We start from the raw sequence: 23,853 nt of genomic DNA on the forward strand, positions 1-23,853 counted from the left end.
GCTTCCTGTGGCAGAGAATTCCACAGATTCACCACTCTCTGAGTGAAGAAGTTTTTCCTAATCTCGGTCCTAAAAGGCTTCCCCTTTATCCTCAAACTGTGACCCCTTGTTCTGGACTTCCCCAACATCGGGAACAATCTTCCTGCATCTAGCCTGTCCAATCCCTTTAGGATTTTATATATTTCAATCAGATACCCCCTCAATCTTCTAAATTCCAACGAGTATAAGCCCAGTTCATCCAGTCTTTCTTCATATGAAAGTTCTGCCATCCCAGGAATCAATCTGGTGAACCTTCTTTGTACTCCCTCTATGGCAAGGATGTCTTTCCTCAGATTAGGGGACCAAAACTGCACACAATACTCCAGGTGTGGTCTCACCAAGGCCTTGTACAACTGCAGTAGTACATCCCTGCTCCTATACTCAAATCCTCTCACTATAAATACCAGCATACCATTCACCTTTTTCACCGCCTGCTGTACCTGCATGCCCACTTTCAATGACTGGTGTATAATGACACCCAGGTCTCGTTGCACCTCCCCTTTTCCTAATAGCCCACCATTCAGAAAATAATCTGTTTTCCTATTTTTGCTACCAAAGTGGATAACTTCACATTTATCCACATTAAATTGCATCTGCCATGTATCGGTGTTCCCAAACTAGGCAACGATGGAACCAATACTGTCTCCACAGTGCAGTGATAGAATTCTGACCATGTTTTTTGTAATATTCTGGTTCATATATTTTACTATTATGCTCTATGTATTTCACTTTGTGTAGCTCTATAAGAGCTTTTTGTGTTGCTTTCAGCTTGTTTGGGTTAATGTTGAAGATAAGGGATGATGTGGAATGTGTGCCATCCAATTAGCAAGAGGTTTTTCTTGGTGAGGGACAAGGTTGGTCTTGGGCTTTTGTTCGAGAGGAGATAAAGAGAGAAGATGCCGGGGAGAACTGTTTGTTCAAGATGGATTGCGAGTGACGTTTGGAAGGTGGTGTGTGCTTTCACATTGACCGAGGACCAAGCGCATGAGTGACCGAGAAGTTCAAGATGAACTCCAACTGATGCACATTTGACTGTAAAATTAGAGTGGGCTCTTTTCTTTCTGTTGTTCATTAATAAGCCTTCAATTAAGATTCATAAACACAATTCCTTTAATTGTATGCAGTGTACTGTTTGTTATTTTGTGACATTAAACTGTAACAGGGTAGCAAATGACACAGTGTTCACACAAACCAAAGTTTGGGGTGGGATCCAATGTGACTCAATCTCTAAAGTTTGGCAGGGCTGGAGGTTGTCTTCACTAAACTTACGCAGCCAATTAAACCAGGGTGTTCCATTTTAGATGACACTGAATTTTCGCAAGCATCCAAGATACCTCTCAGTCTGTTGAGTATCCTCTCATGATGCCCAGTATGCCTACATGCTCATCCTTTGAGCTGAAGAGCCAGTCACATAGCCAGAGACCTGACCATTTCTGCTCGCCCTTGAAAGAACATTCCTCCTCGATATCATCTAAAGACATGTTCCTGTATTCAGCTGTAGATTTATCCTTACCTTCATAAATCATCGCGTGTTATGTGCACTACTGTGATTTATACAGTGGTTCGGAGAAGCGTTGTCCCATTTCAATATACATTATATGGTTATATAAGTTATATACATATATATAGTTAAATGACAATAAACTTGATGCGACTTGATGAAGTGAAGTTGAGTCGCTGGAATGTGAGAACCTGTGGAATCTCCAACAGCGAAAGATATGGGTGTCCCAATTTTGTTTTAGTCTTGAACACGAACGTTGATGTTGCAACCGTAGTGAGGGGTTAGGAGAAAGTCAGCTAAAGGAACAAGGTAACAGGTACGCATTATGGAAGGGTCATCTGGAAGGAAAACCTCTTCTACATAGGGTTGGATTAGCTGTGAAAGATGAGATATTTGTCCCAGTGGGCGGTGTTAACAGTGGTGTCAATCATGTTGAAAGGCAGCCAACACTGAAACAGCAGCACCTCGGGAACTCCAAGGAACTGCAAAGTGATACTAACTCAACAGCGACCTCTGGCGACTTAAGAGATAATGGCAGTAATGAGATAATCGGTCTGGCACCCTTGGCAGGACTTGCCTCAGTAAAAATTTAGAGAGTGAAAACACACAAGACTGATGATAGAAAGGAAATAGGAGGTTTGTCATCAACCACTAGATCCCGAAAAAATTGATGAATGATCCAAGGAAGTTGTTGGGCTGAACTTCAGTGAATTAAGAATATATCCAAATTGCATCCATATGTGGGCATTCAAATTTTAGTTACTATGCTATTAACTCAGTAAATAAACCAAACTCTATAAATAGTTTAGAGATGTATAACATGCCAGAAAGCAAACTCCAGATTAACAAAGAAGCTAACTCCACTGAGTACTCTTGCCCCTTCCAGTCCATTTTTACATCTACTGGTTGACTACATTACTTTACCGAAGTGCAAAGGGATTTGAAATGTGTCAGTAATAATGGGCACATTTTCAAGATGGGTGGAAGCCATCCCAGCAAGAAAAGCTCCTGCCACACACACAGCCAAAACTCTGATTAAGAACTATAGTCCTAGATGGGGAATGTCATGCCACATTGACTCTGACCAAGGAACACATTTCACTGGAAATGTTTGTCAAGAATAGCATCATCAAACAACGGCTGACTAAGTATGAGGAGGAAGTCGTACCTGGGCCGACAGCTATTCCTTTGCTTTTATGCAGCATCAGGGCAACTCCAAACAAGAACACAAAACTGAGTCCATTTGAAGTGGCGATGGGGTGACCTATGTCACTGCTGGGTGGACTCGATCTCAGAGAGGCTAATGTACATTTTTTGTCAGATATTTTCGTTGACTATTGTTCAAAACCAACACAAGCTGTTCGGTCTGCTTCTCAACAGGTTTCTGTTGGTTGTGGTACATCCGAATGAGGACACACTTCGATTCCTGGCGAGAGGGTCCTGGTCAAGGATCCGTATAAGTAACCCCTGGCAGCGTGGTTAGAAGGTCCTTACCAAATATTGTTAATTACCAATTCAGCAGTTAACGGAGAAGTCAAATGTAAGTGGATACACGCCAGCCACTGCAAATGAGCTGAAGTAACTCCAGATTAAAACAAATACTGTTTGTGGGAATACTTCAAGCACAAATATGATTATTGGACATTATGACCATGAATCTACATTTTTTTGTGTTTGTTTAAAAGCAATTACTCTGAATTTTCAGAAGTGATTCTGCCAGCGTCCTTATAGAATCAAAGGGGGGACTGCAGGAAACCAGTGTTTTTTTTTATAACACTTTGTATAAAGTTTGTACTCTTAAATGAAGTCATGCATTTGTCACAGTGTGTGGTGGTTCATCCCCACTCACTGGTACAAAGCGGTCTAGCGGTTAAAGAAACGGTTTATCACCTTTCTCATTTTCATTGGCTATTAGCACATTACCCACGTGATGTGATTGTTTTAATAATCTAGTTCATGAGCTGGTTTATTCTATATTGAAGGAATTTGTTTATCTTGTCCATAAAAGTGAGTGATTTTTCAGAATTGCAATCTTGACTTCTTTATTATTTTGTCTGTACACTTCTTCACATCGTTTCGCAGCTCTTTATTTAGTTTGCTTCGAATTGTATGATGCTTATATTCTAAAATAAACTGAACTATTGGAATTAAGACTGCTCGCCTTTTTTGACTCCCAGATGAACCCTAAGGTTCAGAAAATAAACAGAGATCCAACAGTCTCTACCACAGACTGTTCGGTAATAAATGAGTGTCTCACAACCCTGTAGCTGGAAAATGGAACCTGCTTGTTCCTGACACCACAATCAGTGCGCTGAAATTTGTAGGTGGAGTGTCAGAGATTTTTTTGAAATAATGCTCGATACCAGACTTCAAGTGGTGAATCTTTTATTTTAGCATGTTATAATGGAGAATCTTATGTGGGGAACTCTAAGTTACATGGAATCATCTTATGTTTATATCTAGCAACAGACATTGAGCGAAACCAGTCCCCACTACAATTAGCAAAACAAAGAGTTGATTTGTGGCTCATCCGTCTACCCGTATCTTGTGCAGCTGTATTATTACGTTAATGAGGGGTTGTGCTAAGCACAATAATCTTAGTTATGCAGACTTAGAAATTAATTGGAAAACATAGGATGTCCACAAGGTCACAAAGCTTTAGCAACATACAGCACTTTTGGCCCTATATTCGAAATATTCTTCCACAATTCCCTCCTTTTTGATCGGTATCTGCAAACGGGATCTCATACCTTGAGGGTAGTGGTCGCATTTTCAAACATTCTCGTTCATCATAAATTATCCTCTTCCCCACTGTTTCCCGTATTTGGGGACCTCACATGAAGTAAAGCATAGTCATTTCTGTCTTTGACTGGGAAGGTGTATACGTCGGATGAATAATCAGTTGCAAGATGAAGTGAAGCAAATTCGTGCAATGTCCATAAAAGTGGGGCTGTAACTAGACAAACACCCCACCCTCAATTACTGATTTGGTCTAGCTGAAGAAACCCCAACCCTTAGGAGAAGCTTGAACACTTAGCTTTTGTATTTCATCTAATTGTGGATTCATATTTTTGAAGCATCCGGTCTATAAGTGCAACATTCTTTCCCGGCTAGAGCACAAACGCCACCTTCTTTTGCTAAAGCATAGACCAGGGCCATCCTGTTTTGTAAAATGACTATTCAGAGATTTTGCATTTTCTGATTCATAATCAAGAATCCTTTTATCTAGACTTTCTGTTACGTACCCCGTACTGGGTTGCCAAACCAGCAGAAACGAACCACTTAGTTGGAGTCTGGTTTAACAGAAGCTAATAAAGTTTTATTAAAGAAATAAGTAGCACAGTACTCTAATCGTAAGGATATAAATGCAACAGGTTAGCAATGATAAAACACACATACACACAGAACTAGGGTAACAGGAAGCAACCAAGCTCTATCGCAGTCTAGGGGTAAAATGATCAGTCTCAAGTGACGCAGAGTTCAGTTCAGCTTAGTACATTTCGCAGTAATCGCTCTTGTGCCGTTGGAGAGAGAGAAAGAATGCAAATTTTGATTCAAACAGACCTTTGATGTTCTTCAGAGTTAGCTTTCGGGCGACCCTTTTATGTCGTCTGTGGTCACCGACTGTGCCCCTTTGTTCCGGATACGACCGTTCTTCCGCGGTGAACCCGGCACCCAGGCAAGGGCGGACACACACACCAGGTTCCCGCCGATCGTCCCTTTTCACCCTGTCAGTCTATGGTCGGTTCCCTCGAACCAGACCTCCAACTTCCACCAACTTGTCGGGGCACACCGCTCTTCCAGGGTCTCGTTATCTCGTGATCTTGTGGTGTGTGTCGTGCCTTAGCGAAACTGTTCTTTTTATCCCCCTGCTGGGGTATCGCATGTCCATCAAACTTCAAACAGTTCAGGTTCAAAGCAACCGGTCTGTCAATATTCTGAAATGTGTTTCTTTCTCGTTAATCTCTCTCTTCTCTCTTATTAGCATTTTGAATGTTTCTCCATTGTCTCACTATCTCTCTCTCATTAGCATCAATTTTCTGATAACTTAGTTTTTCGTCACACCCCTATCCTTCAAAGGATTTTTACCGGGGTAAAAATCATAGGCATGAATATATTATTGGATACACACTAATATACATGGTCATCAGCTATTCGGCTAAAACAGAGAACTTTAAGTTTTCAACACCTTGACAGACAGTCAGCAATCACATTTTCCGTTCCTTTTATATGTTTCATTTTGATATCAAATTCCTGTAGTACCAGGCTCCAACTTAGCAACCTTTTGTTTTTATCCTTCATAGTGGCCAAAACACTAATGGGTTGTGATCAGTGAAAATTATCAGTGGTTTCCGTGCCGGACAAATATAACAAAGGTCGTCCCACACAAACTTAGCATTCTTTGGCAAGAGCTTAGTAAGAGGCAGGGTAATATCATGCAAAGTTTTTGCAAAACTTCCGATAGTACCCCACCATCCCCAAGAAGCTTCTCAGGGCTCTCTTGTCTGTCGGGGTGGGGTCTTCAGAGATAGCCCGCACCTTAGCCTGGATCGGAGCCAGCTGCCCCTGTCCTACCACAAATCCCAGATAAGTGACCTTCGCGTGGCCGAATTCACTTTTTGCGAGGTTCACAGTCAGGCTGGCTTCAAACAGCCGTTTAAACAGTTCCACAATGTGCTCGTCCCACGTGTCACTCCAGAACACTAAATCGTCAATATACGCTTCTGCGTTCTTTAGCCCTTTTGTCACTGAATTAATCATCCTATAGGGGTGTTGCTTACTATGCTGACTGATGTGACAACAACACTATGTCCCGGCTCTTTGCATCGCCTCGGGACATCCGGACATACGTGTGCGTGCCGGTTAATTAGCTTTACCAGCAGCTCACTCTGTTCGGGGGTTAAGTGAGAGAACTCATCAGCAAAGTTGGCCAAAGCAATAGAGTTCTCCCATCTGGTCGGCACCATACTTATCTTTTCAAAATGGGTTTTCCTCTTATCAGGTGGCACCCTAGCCTCATTAATTTTCGTGATAACACTGACTAGGTCTGCTCGATTATCGTGGCAAGCTGTTAGCATATCAATAGCCTGTAACTGTTTTAGCTCACGTCTACAATAGTCAATAACATCCTTCCTCCTGTGCGGCCAGTAAAACTCTTTCATGATTCTACCGACTATTTTCCTCACCCCAAAATGTCCACCGAGGGGTATCTTGTGGGCCAGTTTAAAAATCTCGCCCCTATAAATTTTTGACACTACCACCTGCTGTACCCCCCCCCCCATTCCTCATCTGCGGGCACGGTACTTGGTCTCCATTTCCTCCTTAGTACTCCCTCCTTCACATAATAGCCCACTGGCTCCCTTTTTAATTCTGCCTCGGAGAGAGCTGTCTCCGTCAAAACCATCAGCTCCTCGTCTCGCTCCTGTGCTTGTATAAATTCCTTCCTTGCTGATGATCAGTCTACATCAACTTCCGTCTCACTACGCCCTTTCTCACTTTCTAACCCCTCCTGGTACAAGGCTGGTAAAAACGTCTCAGCTAAATCTATATTCACTTTGGCAGCCTTTCGGGACATGCGCCGAATCACTGCGTAGACAGGATAAACCTGTGAGTCCATGGGCGGGGTCTCAATGCTGGCAGGCTGGCTTATCAGTTTTACTGCTGAGTACACATTTCCGCCGGCGAGGTCATTACTGAGTAAGACCTCCGCATTTTCCATCGGTAATTCGGGCCCCACCCCAATCGTGACCGGTCCGGAGACGAAGTCGCTTTTTAGGTGTATCTGGTGCAAAGGTACGGCTTCAGTCCCTTTTCCAATGCTTTTTATCACCCTGACCTCCCCAGTCTGGGTCTCTGAACTAAAGTCTAACACACTCTTTAAGATCAATGACTGACAAGCTCCAGTGTCTCTCCAGATCTGTACTGGAACCGGGTTTAACCCCTCCTTCACCGACACCAATCCGGCCGAGATAAACTTCTCGCCCCCTCCCTGAACTTTATCAGACCTCTTCTCTCCTAGCGGTTTGTTTGCCAGCTCAATACAGCCAGTCGGAGCCGTCGTTTTTCCTTTCCCCGTCTCCTTCTTTGGGGCAAAACACCTGGACGCAAAGTGTCCGACTTTCCCACAATTATAACATACGACTCCAGGAGACTTCTTACCAAACTGCTCCTGGTCTTCCTTAACCTTCTCACTAGTCCCCGGCTTACTTTCTGGCTTTTCTGGTGGACTCTCTCCGCCCTCTTGACTACCCTTATGGTAGCTTTTACTCGGGGGTAAACTTCGCCTTGTGTGTTAACGCGTACTCATCCGCTAACTTAGCAGTTGCGGCTAAGGTGTCTGCTTCTTTGTCATCTAGGTAGGGTCTCATCCCTTCAGGGACACAACCTTTAAACTGTTCAATCAGTATTAGCTGTAGCAGTCTGTCATAATCCCCATTGATCCCTTTCGAGGTGCACCAACGCTCACAATACATCTGCATCTCATGGGCAAACTCTAAATACGTGCAATTCCATTGCTTCCTCGCATTCCGGAACCTCTGTCGGTATACCTCCGGGACCAACTCATAAATCCTGAGTATCGCCTCTTTCACCACATCATACCTCTGGGCATCTTCTGCGGACAATGCCGAGTAAGCTTGTTGAGTTTTCCCTTTAAATACGCTCTGAAGCAAAACAGCCCACTTATCCCTCGGCCATTCCTGACTTGCGGCAACTTTTTCAAAATCAACATCGGCCTCCTCAAATGGGGGAACCAGACTAACCTCCTGGGTCGCCCTGAAGCCTCCACCTTGGTTCGGCATGGGCCCCTGCGCTAGCGTCATCCTTAACTTCTCCAGCTGAAATTCCCTTTCCCTCTGTTTCTCTCTCTCGTCGTTCTAACCGCTTCTCTTCTTGTTCTAGCTGCCTGTCCCTCTCTTCTTGTTCCAGCTGTTTTACCCGGAACTCGTGCTCGAGTCTCAATTTTTCTATCTGCAGCTGTACTGCTTCTCCACCAGGTTTTCCCATAAATACCACCTCCAGCTCCCCTTGGGGAAACACACCTTTAGATACATAATGCTCTATGATAGCTCTGTGCATCTCCGCTCTCCTCATTGTCGACTTCCCCTTAAAAAGATTCAACCGTTTGGCCACAGTTGCCAATTCTGATTTCCTGGCATCCTCTAATGCCTCCAAGGTTGGCGCCTTTAGAAATTCCTCAATCTCCATTTCTGTTGTTTACCCTTTCTTTCTTTCGGGAATTTTAACCCAATCAATTCACCCAGTCCCAAATTTGCCGTTCAAAATCGCGGACAAGGTCCCCACTTATGTTACGTACCCTGTAGCTGGGTTGCCAAACCAGCAGAAATGGACCACTTAGTTGGAGTCTGGTTTAATAGAAGCTAATGAAGTTTTATTAAAGAAATAAGTAACACAATACTCTAATCGTAAGGATATAAATGCAACAGGTTAGCAATGATAAAACACACATGTACACAGAACTAGGGTAATAGGAAACAACCAAGCTCTATCACAGTCTAAGGGTAAAATGATCAGTCTCAAGTGACGCAGAGTTCAGTTCAGCTTAGTACAGTTCGCAGTAATCGCTGTCGTGCCGTTGGAGAGAGAGAAAGAATGCAAATTTTGATTCAAACAGACCTTTGATGTTCTTCACAGTTAGCTTTCGGGCGAACCCTTTTGTGTCTTCTGTGGTCACCGACTGTGACCCCTCCGTTCCGGATATGACCGTTCTTCCGCGGTGAACCCGGCACTCAGGCAAGGGCGGACACACACACCAGGTTCCCGCCGATCGTCCCTTTTCACCCTGTCAGTCTATGGTCGGTTCCCTCGAACCAGGCCTCCAACTTCTACCAACTTGTGGGGGCACACCGCTCTTCCAGGGGCTCGTGATCTTGTGGTGCCTTAGCGAAACTGTTCTTTTTATCCCCCTGCTGGGGTATCGCCTGTCCATCAAACTTTAAGCAATTCAGGTTCAAAGCAACCGGTCTGTCAATATTCTGAAATGTGTTTCTTTCTCGTTAATCTCTCTCTTCTCTCTTATTAGCATTTTGAATGTTTCTCCATTGTCTCACTTATCTCTCTCTCATTAGCATCAATCTTCTCTCATTAGCATCAATCTTCTGATAACTTGGTTTTTCGTCACATTTCTAATTCTAAAGTTACATAATCGACATGTCCAAAGATCTTTCATTGGCGAGACAAAACGGCATGTTCACATTCTGTCCGTGTGCTCAAATATACGGCGGCCCAGCGGGCCGACTAACATATAACTTCAATGATTTTGCTGCATCATTTTGAATTGTTTATTTGTTATTCACTGTCAGTGCTTCTTGACCCTCTTTTCTTCCTTTTAATAGTTGCGCCTTTCTCAGACGCATCCGGTGTTGCAGAAGGCGATTGCAGTTTGCACCGTCATCCGTGAATCCACTCAGGTTTCCCTGCCACTTCCAACGCCGTTCTAGATATCAGTAGAACTTCATACCAGCTTTTCCATCCAGAAGGAGAATTTTATCCAGTGATTTAATAAGCATGTAATCTGATTTAAAGGGATGTGCATTGGTTTTCCCTGACCTGAGACATGCCTGCACAACCTTCGTATGGTTTGGCTGTACAGCTCCACTGATAGTTTGGGCAGTTTGTAAAGTATTTTCATCCGACCAGATAAAGCTGACCTGTGTAGGGGTCATTGGTTAATGCCTCAGGATACTTCAATCCTGGTCCTTGGTGAACTTTTGCAAATGTGATTTTTAATTTCCCATTCATGTGTTATACCAATCCGGATGACTGGGGTTGATATAGAATATGCATTTGTCAATTGAACACCAACGCCTGGCTAAGCGCATAGTGATTTGAGCTGTGAAGTGAGTTTTCCTGTCACTATTGATATTAGTGGGGACTCCAGCCCTTCGGATTATGTCTCCCACAAGACACTTTACCACAGTGCGAGCGTCATCCTTCTTAGCAACAAACGCTTCGATCCACTTCGAAAACATATCCACAACCACCAGCACATGCTTGTGTCTGTTTTGTGCAGACGTATTGCACATTATGAATTTCTAAACCAGTGTAACGGCCTTTGCCCAAACTGACTCCCGTTGCCTAGGGTGAATAGCCGTCGATCCCGCCAAACAGTACAAATATACTTTGGTGCGGATACGGTGTGAGGCACCCAATGATCAGCCACGACACAAATATCAAACAATATACTAAGTGCAAGTAAAGAATTATACTTTATAGCAAGTTTTGGTGATGGGTAAGTAGCAACAACTAAAAGAAAAAGAGCCACATCAGTAACTTATCAGTCTTGTGCACATAATATTTTAATACTTTGGAGCTCACGCCTCCGATTCCATCCACAACGTCCTTCCGAGACTCCGGCCACCATCCGAAACCCCGAGGTCCGGTATCTGCCGCCCTGCAACCGCTGTCCGTTCCCCGCACGTCCGTCCTCCCTGTTCGCCTCCTGAAAAAAGCCCGCTGCTCCTCAACTCAGCACATACGTACAAGATAACTTAACATAACTTCCATTGGCTAGCAAATGAATACAATTTCCATTATCACTAAGTATAACCCAAACATGCTGTTCCAGAGAACCCCTTGCTTAGCAGTTAACAGTACGAGAAGCCATTTTAGTAAGAAGCAATTAACAGTTAACAGTCCATCTGGTATTACTGAGAACCCTATATTCTCCCCCACCGAAATAAGTCATGCCCTCATGACGTTCAGCTAATTCGCCATCCCTTCCTGCAACACACACAGCCCAATCCACGTGTAGAAAGCAGTGACTTGACTCCCCAAAACGGTAGAGATCACACCCTGTTCCCTGGGTGCTACATAGGCCAACGTCTCCGGGGGATTCCGACTTCTCTGAGACCTACGTACCGCCTCTTCTAACTCTTCTGCTTCGAACACTACAGGGGACCCTTTGAAACTACGAGGCGAACCCTCACCCGAGCGGTCACCCAAGCCCCTCTGCAACTCGGAACCCTCTATCTCTGGTTTAGGCCCTACATCCTCTTCTTCAGCACCCTGCGGTACCATGGACTGCCCCTCACTAATCCCTCTTACCCCATCTAACCCAGTGGGGGAAAGGGCAGGAGTCTCTTCCTCCATCACAGCAGAAGGTACCAACCATCCCAGTCATCATCCTCCGAGTCAGTATCCCTCGCAGGGGCCGGGCCTGGGCCCGTCTCTCCCGGCGTAGGCACGTCCTCCACCCTGCGGAGATGCAGAGTCCTGGTACTGAGTGCAGCCGCCTCGTCAGGCTCCCGCTCTACCTGTACGTCTTATCCTAGGGGCAACAGGTGATTCCGATGGAGAATCTTGACAGGCCCCTTTCCATCCGCGGGCCGCTCCCGGAAAACCGGTAGCTTTGGCATCTGACTCTCCACCACATAGGGCGTGGCTGCCCAGCAGTCAGCCAGTTTGTGTTTTCCCGGTGATCCCTGATTCCTGATGAGGACTCGGTCTCCTGGTGGGAGTTGAGAGAAGTTTACTTTCTGATCATACCTCCTCTTATTTCCCCGATTCTGCCGGGCGAATGGCTCCCCAGCCAGCTCGTAAGCTCTTTTCAGTTCTTTGCTCATATCAGACACGTACTTCAAGTAAGGCTTCGGCGACACCTCACCCGCATCAGTCCCGAAACAAAAGTCAATGGGCAACCTTGCCTCGCGCCCAAACATAAGATAATAGGGCGAGTAACCAGCAGTTTCGTTGCGTGTACAGTTGTAACAGTGAACCAGATGCCCAATATGTCGACTCCAACGATTCTTTTTGCTGATCTCCAGAGTTCCTAGTATGTCTCGCAGCCTCCGATTGAACCTTTCCGGCTGGGGATCGCCCTGCGGATGATAGGGTCTGGTCCTCGATTTCTCAACCCCAACATGCCCAGTAACTCATAGATGAGCTTACTCTCAAAGTCCCGTCCCTGGTCACTATGTATCCGCCGAGGAAGGCCATAGTGCACAAAATACTTCTCCCACAGCACTTTCGCCACTGTAGTCGCCCTCTGATCCTTGGTAGGAAAAGCTTGAGTATACCTGGTGTAGTGGTCCGTGATGACCAAGATATTCGCCGTGTTGCTGGTATTGGGTTCTATGGACAGGAAATCCATACACACCAGGTCCAAAGCCCCGCACTCTGCAAGCGGGACAAGGGGCAGCCTGCCCGGGCAGCGTCTTCCGCCGTATGCATGAATGCAGGACTTGCAGTACTCTTCAACCTCCGTCCTCATTCGGGGCCAGTAAAACCGATCCTTGAGCAATCCATACGTCTTTTCCACCCCCAAATGTCCGGAGTCATCATGGAGGGACTTCAACACAACCTTCCGATACTTCTCCGGCAGGACCAGCTGCCAACACCGAGGGCGGTCTCTGAGCGGCTGCTGGTATCCCCGGGACAAACCGCTGCCGTGTGATCGCATGATGATCCACCCTTTTCCTGCATGGCCTTGCCGGTGCGCCACCGTAGCGAGGGCACGCAGGAATCCCTCAGGACATACAACACGTCCATCTGGGAGAGGCAACAAGCCAGACTCCGTCTGTGTGCAGCCATGGGAAATCCATGGGCGGGTGCTTGTGCTGCACAAGCGGAAGGCTGAGTGAATACTGATGCTGCCGGGACATAACTAACCACAGAGGTCTGGAATATTGTAGCTTGTTTAGCAGCGGCGTCGGCCGCGGCATCACCGCTGGAGAGTTTATCTTTTCCCTTCACACTTGACAATTGCCAGTTGTAAAGGTAATAGAATAGCTTGGAGTAAATTAATAATTAATTCAGAATATTCAACAGTTTTATCTGAAGATATGACAAATCCCCTGTGTTGTCAAAATCACGCGTCACTCCAAAAAATATCGAGAATCGGTATCCCTGTTGCACGGGTTAGGGCAAACAATACAGCTGCTTGTGTTGAAGTACCAGACGGGAATGCATAATCCTCTTGTGTCTCAAAAGAGAAAAAACAATGGCATCTCCAGAAAACGTCTGTGTATCCGATGGGCGAATAGAAGATCCATCAGTAAACAGAATTAGGTCTGGGTTATCAAGAGGAGTTCTGGGCAGGACAGGACGAGGAGATGTGGTGGTTTCCACCGTCGCTACACAATCATGTAAAGGTGTGTTATTCTCAGTCTCAGGTAATGGAAGAAGAGAAACGCGGTTTAGTGCAGGGTCACTGTGGCAAGAGAGGTTGAGTTTAGGGAGCAACATGACCGCATAACTTGTACACCTTACTGCTGTAAAATGCTTCGTGGCTGCTGAATTTAAAAGACGCAAAATGCTCAGGGAGCCAAAACTGTACAAAGGTTATCCAATACTATCGCATTGGGCTTTTCTTCCATAACTGCAGTGGCGGCGACAGACCTTAAACAACCAGGCATGCCTTAGTGGTAGTTGTACAGAACGATATACAATGGGCCGTCCACGTTGTTGCGTTAAAATGCCGTCCGCAAACCTGGTGTTCATGAACAAATAATTGGACAGGAGCTGAAGAGTCAGGTATGCCCAAAGCTGGGGCAGTTGACAACGCTGTTTTAAGAGCATTAAAGGCTGCGTTCATTTCCTGAGTCCATTGTATTTCGGAAGACATGGCAGGACAAGAATTTGACGAAGAACAGCATCCATTATTCGATATTCAGGAATCAACTGTCTACAATAAGACTAGATGGGATAGAGTTCTTCAATGCTGATCAGGAAAGTTTCCTTCATTTGTACGTAGAAGTCCCAACGAGAGAGTGTGCAATACTGGATCTGCTATCAGGGAATGAGAGAGGGCAGATGACAGAAGTTTGTGTAGGGAACACTTTGCATCCAGTGACCACAATGCCATTCTTTTCAAAGTAAGCATGCAAAAATATAGGTTTTGTTCGTGGATTGAGATTCTAAATTAGAGAAGAGTCAATTTTAATGGTATCAGAAATGATCTGACAATTGTGCGTTGGGACAGGCTGTTTTCTGGCAAAGGTGTACTTGGTAAGTGGGAGGCCTCCAAAAGCGAAATATATGTGCTTGTCATGATAAAAAGTAACGATAACAACTGCAGGGAACCTTGGTTTTCAAGAGATATTGAAGCCCTGGTTAAGGGGAGAAAAGTGGGTGAATCGCAGGTATAGGCAGATAGGAACAAGTGGGGTGCTTATGGAGTACAAGAAATACAAGGGAACACTTAAGAGATAAATCAGGAGTGCTAAAAGAAGGCATGAAGTTGTGCTAGCAGACAAGGTCAAGGACTTCTACAGGTATGTTAAGAGCTAAAGAATTTCAAAGGACAAAATCGGTTCTCTGGAAGATCAGAATTGTAATCCATGCGTGGAGCCAGACTGATGGGAGAGATGTTATTATTATTATTATTATCATTATTATTATTATTATTTTTCATTTGTATTTACTCAGGAAATGGACACAGAATCTATACAAGTGAGGCAAAGTGGCATCATGAACCCTGTACAGTTTAAAGAGGAGGAGGTTTTGGCAACCCTGAGGCAAATCAGGGTGGATAGATCCCCAGGGTTTGATAAGGTGTCTCCTCGGATCTTACGGATGGCAAGTTCAGAAATTGCTGGGGCTGTAGAAGAGATATTTAAATTATCCTAGGGACAGGAGAGGTACCAGATAATTGGAGGATAGCTGATGTTGCTCTGCTTTTTTAAAATGATCTAAACACAAACTAGGAAATTATAGTCCGGTGAGTCTGATCTCAGTCATGGGAAAGCTATTAGAAGGTTTTTCTCCTGTCCTGAAGGGTCTCGGCCCGAAACTTCGACTGTTTACTCTTTCCTATAGATGCTGCCTGGCCTGCTGAGTTCCTCTAACATTTTGTATTGAGTATAGGAGATGGGATGTTATGTTGAAGTTGTATATTATAAGACATTGTGAGAGGAGATTTGATAGAGGTATATAAAATTATGAGGAGTATAGATAGGGTACACGCAAGCAGGCTGTTCCCATTAGGGATGGGTGGTACTACAACCAAAGATCACGGGTTAAGTGTGAAAGTTGAAATGTTTAAATGGAAAATGAAGGAAAACTCTTCACTCAGAGGGTCGTGAGAGTGTGGAATGTATTGCCAGCATAAGTGGTGCATGCGAGTTCTTTTTCAACGATTAAGAGAAGTTTGGATAAGTAAATGGATGGTAGGGGTATGCAGAACTATGGTCCTGGCGCAGGTCGATTGGAGTAGGCAGTTTAAATTGTTTCAGTATTGACTAGATGGGTCGAAGGGCCTGATTCTGCGCTGTAATTCTCTATGACTATAATAATTGACCCTTCCCAAAAAGGAAATCAATTCATTTCAGGTAGGGGGAGGTGGTACATTAGTAATAGTGCAATTCGTTCTTCGGCAAGTTGCAGAGTTCCTTGATAACGTTTGTGTCCCAAATACAGTACAGCGGGCTGAAAAAGCTGCAGTTTATTTTGGGATACCTGATGCCCCTTTTCAGCCAGGTGTATGAACAAGGCAACAGTGTCTCTTTCATAATCGACTCGGGTGGGAGAGTCAGTCAGCTGATCATCGGCATATTGTAAAATTCTACTTTCCCCTGGCAGCCCGAGGACGCTTAAATCCTGTCTGACGGCTACGGCGGATATCTCGGGGCTCTCGGTATACCCTTAAGCAAGTAGGCCCAAGTATACTGTCTACCACTGGCTGTAAGCGCAAGCAAGTACTGACTTTCCTTATGTGATGGGATGGAGAAAAACAGATCAGAACAGAGGTCTTTAACAGAATGACATTCAGATGCGGCTGGAGTCCTGAAGAGGATAACGTTAGTATCGGTACTACGGGAGAAAGAGGTACAACTACCTTGTTAATAGCCCTTAGGTCTTGTACAAAACGCCGCTGAGTATCACGACCTGGTTTCGGAATTGGTAAAATAGGAGAGAACAGCATTGGTCTTCAAACGTACTTTGCGTGGCGGAGCAGAATGTGCAAGTTCCTCGTGATTTTAGACTCTTGGTTGATCAGGACATGAAGGGATACGGGGGAAGGCAGGAGATTGGGGTTGGGAGGAAAATTGCATCAGCCGCTATGAAATGGTGGAGAGATTCGATGGGCCAAATGGCCTAATTCTACACCTATATCTTATTGTCTTATGATTTTATCATCATTTTATGATTTTATGGTTTTATCAGCCACAGGGAGGAAGGAACCTGCGAAAGTAACAAGGGTGCTGAATGCTCGGGAAGAGAAGGGGAAGCAAGCAATTCAAACTTTGTTGTAACGAGGAAAGGGGCGAGGATTATACATCCAGCTTACGCGGAATAAAGCTGCTAAAGAGCATTAGTATCAGCCAGAGCTATACACGGTGTGGCATTTAACTGCTGTAAACTTGTAAGCATTGGTCTGGATAGTCGCAGAAGGTTTGATGGCAATAGTGACATGAGGTGTTGAACTTGGCATTTTAAACCATTCTTTCTGTTCCTCACTCATTGACAACGCCGCCGCTATCCCTGCTGGACCGCAATAGATGCGTCAGATGAAAGAAAGATTTTCTGCTCTATTAAGTACGGAAAGGACCTTTAGATAATAACTCGGCCGAGATGTTTCAGTGTATTGGGCGGTGCAATGTAAATGCATCAGAGGATTTAATGTCAGAACAAGGTGTCATGGGCAGTTTAAGAGTGTCTATACTGCTAGACAGAGCTGTCCTGCAAGTCTGTTCCAACAGAAAGCTCACGCGTGTCACAGAAACAGGAAATAAAGTTATATTTTCTCCCGGTTTTTATTTTGCGTACACACAGTGCCCTCTCCAAAATCACCATGCTTACGGGTTGCGTCATCAATGGCAAATTTACACTGTCCCCTTAAGCATGTTTCCCTGGTAACGTTATCGACGTCACCATCGTTTCATACCCTATCTCCCTCTGTTCCTCTGGGGATTTCAAAAGTACATTGTCCTGCCTGCTAAGTCGCTCCGTTCATCACTTTCAATAACATCTGAATATCTCCAGGTAAGGGGTTATAAATTTCTCAAATTTGTCCCAACCAAATATGGACGGCGCAAGGTTACTTGATGGGATTAGGAGCGGCCTGTATCGTCGCCTGAACTTCGGACGGGGTCCACGGCTGGATTTACCGTGGTAGTGCCAATCATATTTTTTGGATATTGCGTAACAGGATTTAGTTCTGACCGCTTCTTTTTGACCTCTCCCCCACTTTCCCTGTTCTACTGCGCAAGTTCTAGGCATGTCCCACTTTTTCAATCCCCTCAACTGGTGCAGAAGGGACCCTGAAAAAGGACTAATCTTTCCCAGGCAATTCTTTGGCTCGGGGCTGGTCCTCCTCATGACCCTCGGTTTCGATTGCTTGAGCATTATAAGGCGGGGGGTTCGGGCACTCGATCCTGTCGTATGGCTTCTGCTAACATTAAAATTTCGTCCAGACCTGCATTCGGGCGGGGCTACAGGCGAGGATATAAGCCTTGACGCATCCCCTTCTTTTGTTTGGAAATCGTTTAGTCAATCTCAGTCTTCTTATTTTGTTTCGAAGGTTGACGTCGCTTTGTTAGTTCCAGCCAAGTCTAGACCACTGACATTCAGCTACACGAGTGCACACCGCCAAACGAGACAACGCCTCCCCGAACCTGGGCGCAAAGCATAGCAACACACACAACACCCAACAGCTGAGAGTGTAAGGATAAAACCTTACTAACACCCCATAAGCTTTCTTAACTACCCTATCCACCTGTGAGGCAAGTTTCAGGGATCTGTGGACATGCACCCCGAGATCCCTCAGCTCCTCCACACTACCAAGTATCCTGCCATTTACTTTGTACTCTGCCTTGGAGTTTGTCCTTCCAAAGTGTACCACCTCACATTTCTCCGGGTTGAACTCCCATCTGTCACTTCTCAGCCCACTTCTGCATCCTATCAATGTCTGTCTGCAATCTTTGACAATCCTCCACACTATCTACAACACCACCAACCTTTGTGTCGTCTGCAAACTTGCCAACCCACCCTTCTACCCCACATCCAGGTCGTTAATAAAAATCACGAAAAGTAGAGGTGCCAGAACAGATCCTTGTGGGACACTACTAGTCACAATCCTCCAATCTGAATGTACTCCCTCCACCACCACCCTCTGCCTTCTGCAGGCAAGCCAATTCTGAATCCACCTGGCCAAACTTCCCTGGATCCCATGCCTTCTAACTTTCTGAATCAGCCTACCGTGTGGAACCTTATCAAATGCCTTACTAAAATCCATATAGATCACATCCACTGCACTACCCTCATCTATATGCCTAGTCACCTCCTACCCTCATCTATATGCCTAGCCACCTCCTCAAAGAACTCTATCAGGCTTGTTAGACACGATCTGCCCTTCACAAAGCCATGCTGACTGTCCCTGATCAGACCATGATTCTCTAAATACCCATAGATCTTATCTCTAAGAATCGTTTCCAACAGCTTTCCCACCACAGACGTAAGGCTCACTGGTCTATAATTACCCGGACTATCCCTACTACCTTTTTTGAACAAGGGAACAACATTCACCTCCCTCCAATCCTCCGGTACCATTCCCATGGACAACGAGGACATAAAGATACTAGCCAGAGGCTCAGCAATCCCTTCTCTCGCCTCGTGGAGCAGCCTGGGGAATATTCGGTCAGGCCCCGGGGACTTATCTGTCCTAATGTATTTTATCAACTCCAACACCTCCTCTCCCTTAATATCAACATGCTCCAGAACATCAACCTCACTCATATTGTCCTCACCATCATCAAGTTCCCTCTCATTGGTGAATTTCGAAGAGAAGTATTCATAGAGGACCTCACTCACTTCCACAGCCTCCAGGCACATCTTCCCACCTTTATCTCTAATCGATCGTACCTTCACTACTGTCATCCTCTTTTTCTTCACATAATTGAAGAATGCCTTGGGTTTTCCTTTACCCTACTCGCCAAGGCCTTCTCATGCCTCCTTCTTGCTCTTCTCAGCCCCTTCTTAAGCTCCTTTCTTGCTTCCCTATATTTCTCAATAGACCCATCTGATCCTTGTTTCCTAAACCTCATGTATGCTGCCTTCTTGCACCTGACTAGATTTTCCACCTCACTTGTCACCCATGGTTCCTTCACCCTACCATTCTTCATCTTCCTCACCGGGACAAATTTATCCCTAACATCCCGCAAGAGATCTCTAAACATCGACCACATGTCCATAGTACATTTCCCTGCAAAAACATCATCCCAATTCACACCCGCAAGTTCTAGCCTTATAGCCTCATAATTTGCCATTCCCCAATTAAAAATTTTCCTGTCCTCCTTGATTCTATCCTTTTCCATGATAATTATAAAGGCCAGGGAGCGGTGGTCACTGTCCCCCAGATGCTCACCCACTGAGAGATCTGTGACCTGACCAGGTTCATTACGTAGTAATAGATCTAGTATGGCATTCTTCCTGGTCGGCCTGTCCACATACTGTGACAGGAATCCATCCTGGACACACTTAACAAACTCTGCTCCATCTAAACCCTTGGAACTAATCAGGTGCCAATCAATATTAGGGAAGTTAAAGTCACCCATGATAACAACCCTGTTATTTTTGCACCTTTCCAAAATCTGCCTCCCAGTCTGCTCCTCTGTATCTCTGCTGCTACCAGGGGGCCTATAGAATACCCCCAGTACAGTAACTGCTCCCTTCCTGTTCCTGACTTCCACCCATATTGACTCAAAAGAGGATCCTGCTACATTACCCACCCTTTCTGTAGCTGTAATAGTATCCCTTACCAGTAATGCCACCCCTCCTCCCCTTTTCCGTCCTCTTTATCCCTTTTAAAGCACTGAAATCCAGGAATATTGAGAATCCATTCCTGCCCTGGTGCCAGCCAAGTCTCTGTAATGGCCACTACATCATAATTCCATGTATGTATCCAAGCTCTCAGTTCATCACCTTTGTTCCTGATGCTTCTTGCATTGAGGTTCACACATTTCAGCCCTTCTACCTTACTGTCTTTACACCGTTTATTTTGCTTCTCTTTCCTCAAAGCCTCTCTGTATGTTAGATCTGGCTTTACTCCATGCACTTCTTTCACTGCTCTATCGCTCTGGGTCCCATCCCCCTCGCAAATTAGTTTAAACCCTCCCGAACCATGCTAGCAAACCTACCTGCAAGGATATTTCTCCCCCTCGAGTTCAGGTGCAACCCATCCAATCTGTACCGGTCCCACCTTCCCCAGAAGAGATCCCAATGATCTAAAAATCTAAAACCCTGCCCCCTGCACCAACTCCTCAGCCATGCATTCCACTGCCATCTCCTCCAATTCTTACCATCACTGTCACGTTGCACTGGCAGCAATCCTGAGAACGTCACCCTTGAGGTCCTGTTCTTCAGCCTTCTGCCTAATTTCCGAAACTCACACTTCAGGACCTCATCCCTCTTCCTGCCTACGTCGTTGGTCCCAACATGTATCACGACTTCTGGTTGCTTTCCCTCTCGTACCAGGATGTCGTGCACTCGGTCAGGGACATCCCGGACCCTAGCACCCGGGAGGCAACAAACCATGCGTGTGTCCTTCTCACGTCCACAAAATCTCCTGTCTGCTCCTCTGACTATAGGGTCTCCAATGACGACAGCTCTCCTCTTCTCTGTCCCACCCTTCTGCACCACAGGGTCAGACTCTGTGCCGGAGGCCCTGCCACCATGGCTCACACCTGGTCGGTCGTCCCCGCCAACAGTATCCAGGACGGTAAACTTATTATTCAGTGGAATAGCTATAGGGGTGCTCTGCACTACCTATTTGCTCACCTTCGCTTTCCCCCCTCTGACTGTCACCCAACGACCTGCTTCCGACGGCTTTGGTGTGACTACCTCCCGGTAGCTCTCATCTATGACGGCCTCATTCTCCCTTATAAGTCGAAGGTCATCCAGCTGCTGCTCCAGATTCCTTACACGGTCTTCCAGATCGCCCAGCCATATGCACTTCTGGCAGATGTGACTCTGCGGGAGAGGGGAGTTCCCCCAAGACTGCCACATCTCACATGAGAGGCACATCACCATCTCAGGAGACATTGTAAAAACTAACTGGGAACAAGCTCGTCCTACGCCTCTTCTCGTCGAAGCCTCTCGAGTCAAAGCCGCAAAGCTCCGCTCCTTCACTGGCAGACTCACGCACTGGCCGCTTTCCACTGGAAAAGGAATTACATACCTGCTATCTCCAATTTCCAATCATACCGCATCAACAGGGGAGCCTGGCGGCACCTGCGGCTCTTCCGGGGATTTCTCACTCGTTTGGTCTCCTGGACCTTCTTTCTCGTATTTTTCTTTATCTTTACAGGGAACTCTCTCTCTCCGCATTCCTAATCAATTTTACTATTACTACTTCCCATCCTCCTACAATCTATTTACCCGGCCCCGCGAAGAAAAAAGAAGTCAGTCCCAAGCGCGAAGGAAATTTCGTCCCATTCGCCTCTTGGTCTAATTGATATAATTCTTTAACTTTACGAGATGCTGCGTTTTTCCTACTTGATCTAGCCGATCCCATCTTTCCTATCCAATCACGGGCCAGGATCAGGGGGTCTCAAAGTGGATCACGCAACGGGGTGGGGAGGGGGGCTAACTCGAAGGTACCTTTCCTCACCCCAGCAAACTGCACAGTGAGAGACAAATGAAAGGCCTCATCACAACGTGTTTGAGGCAAGGAACGTTAAGGTTGAAATGACAGGAGGTGATAGCAGCTGGACAGATGGTTTAACCACAGAGAATCACTGATAGAATACTGTGGAAGAAAGTCAATTTGCCTATTCAGTCTAATTTGTTTGTATTCAAAAGCAAACCAGCATGTCTCCCTGTCTTGTCTGTTCCCTTGTTCTGTGGTTTGTTGTCTTTCAATTTTCCATTTCCCTTTTGAACGTCACGATTGGATCAGCTTCCTCTATCGGGCACACCAGTGATTTCTTGACAAAAGCCTCTCACTGCATAAAACATTCCTTCCTGATCTGACTCGGATCCTTTTGTCAACCCCAGTCATTCTACAGCCTCTACATTCACCAGTATCCAGGGGGCTGGAACTCTCCCAGAATTCTCACACTGGGATTCGATGAGGCCGCTGGAAAAAGCCAAACGCCTGCGAACGCTCCTTTTTAAGTCTCTCTCCCCAAACTGTGTGTAGCCTCCCCTCTCGCCACCATGAAAAGCCCAAAGCCCACAAATGGTACTTTTTACATCTCTCGCCATGGCCTATGCGGGTATGTGTGGACTCTTCCCTTGTTCAATTGGGCCACCAGAAAAACTTCAGTGGAACTGGCACCCCTTTACCTTGGTGACACAGCAGTGGAAACTGAGGAGTCTGTGACCCACCTCTTCGCACACTGTCAGTTCGCAAAGAGGGTGTGGAGGAGGGTGGACGGGCTAGTGTCACGTTTCATCCCCAGCAGCTGCGTAACAGAGGACTCTCTGATCTACGGGCTGTTCCCGGGGACGCACACGAAGACAAACATCCGGTGCTGCTGGCAGATCATCAACTCGGTGAAAGACGCTCTTTGGTCGGCCCGAAACTTGATGATCTACCAGCACATGGAGATGTCCGTGGGAGAATGCTGCCGACTGGCACATTCCCGGCTGCAGGAATACGTGCTGAGGGACGCACTGAAACTCGGTGCAGCCACCGCAAGGGCCCGGTGGAGAAGGACCACAGTATAGGTTTCTCCACCCGTGGGAGTGGGAGGGGTCGGGTGGCGGGGAGTATACCCCTCAACAATGATGTGGTAAGGTGCACAACTGGAGTGCCACGTGGGTGGCCGTAAATATGGATATGTACTGACTGTAATGGAAACGTATGTAAAGGATGGAAAATTATTGAATGGTTTATTGTATATATTTATTTTTGAATAAAGTATATTTTGAAGTTTAAAAAAAGCAGTGGAAACTGAAAGCAGTTTCAAACTCCAGGGAGTGCACAGTTCACACAAACTCTCACCGTCCCTGAGCACATTCGACACAGTCAGGAAAGCTCACCAATGCCTCTACTTTCTGACGAGGCTGAAGAGAACCGGACTTTGCAGATCCACACCCGCGTCATTGTTCAGATGTACAGTAGAAAGCTTCCTAACAAGCTGCTTCACTGCTTGGTGATGCAAAACAAATTTCACAACATTAAAGCTGATTCTGATTCTGATTCTTCTGGTACAGAAACTGAACTGCAGAGGACAGGAAGGCTCTACAATGGGTAGTTAACACTGCTCAATACGTCAGCCTACCCACTGTTTAAGGGCTATAATCCTAGATGAGGATTGCTATTCCACATTGACACTTACCACGGAACAATTTCACTGGAAATGATTGTTAAGAATGGTTTCATCAAACAACGGCTGACTGAGTATCACGAG

This window comes from Mobula birostris, chromosome 10 (assembly GCF_030028105.1).
Source record: "Mobula birostris isolate sMobBir1 chromosome 10, sMobBir1.hap1, whole genome shotgun sequence".
Lineage (NCBI taxonomy): Eukaryota > Metazoa > Chordata > Chondrichthyes > Myliobatiformes > Myliobatidae > Mobula > Mobula birostris.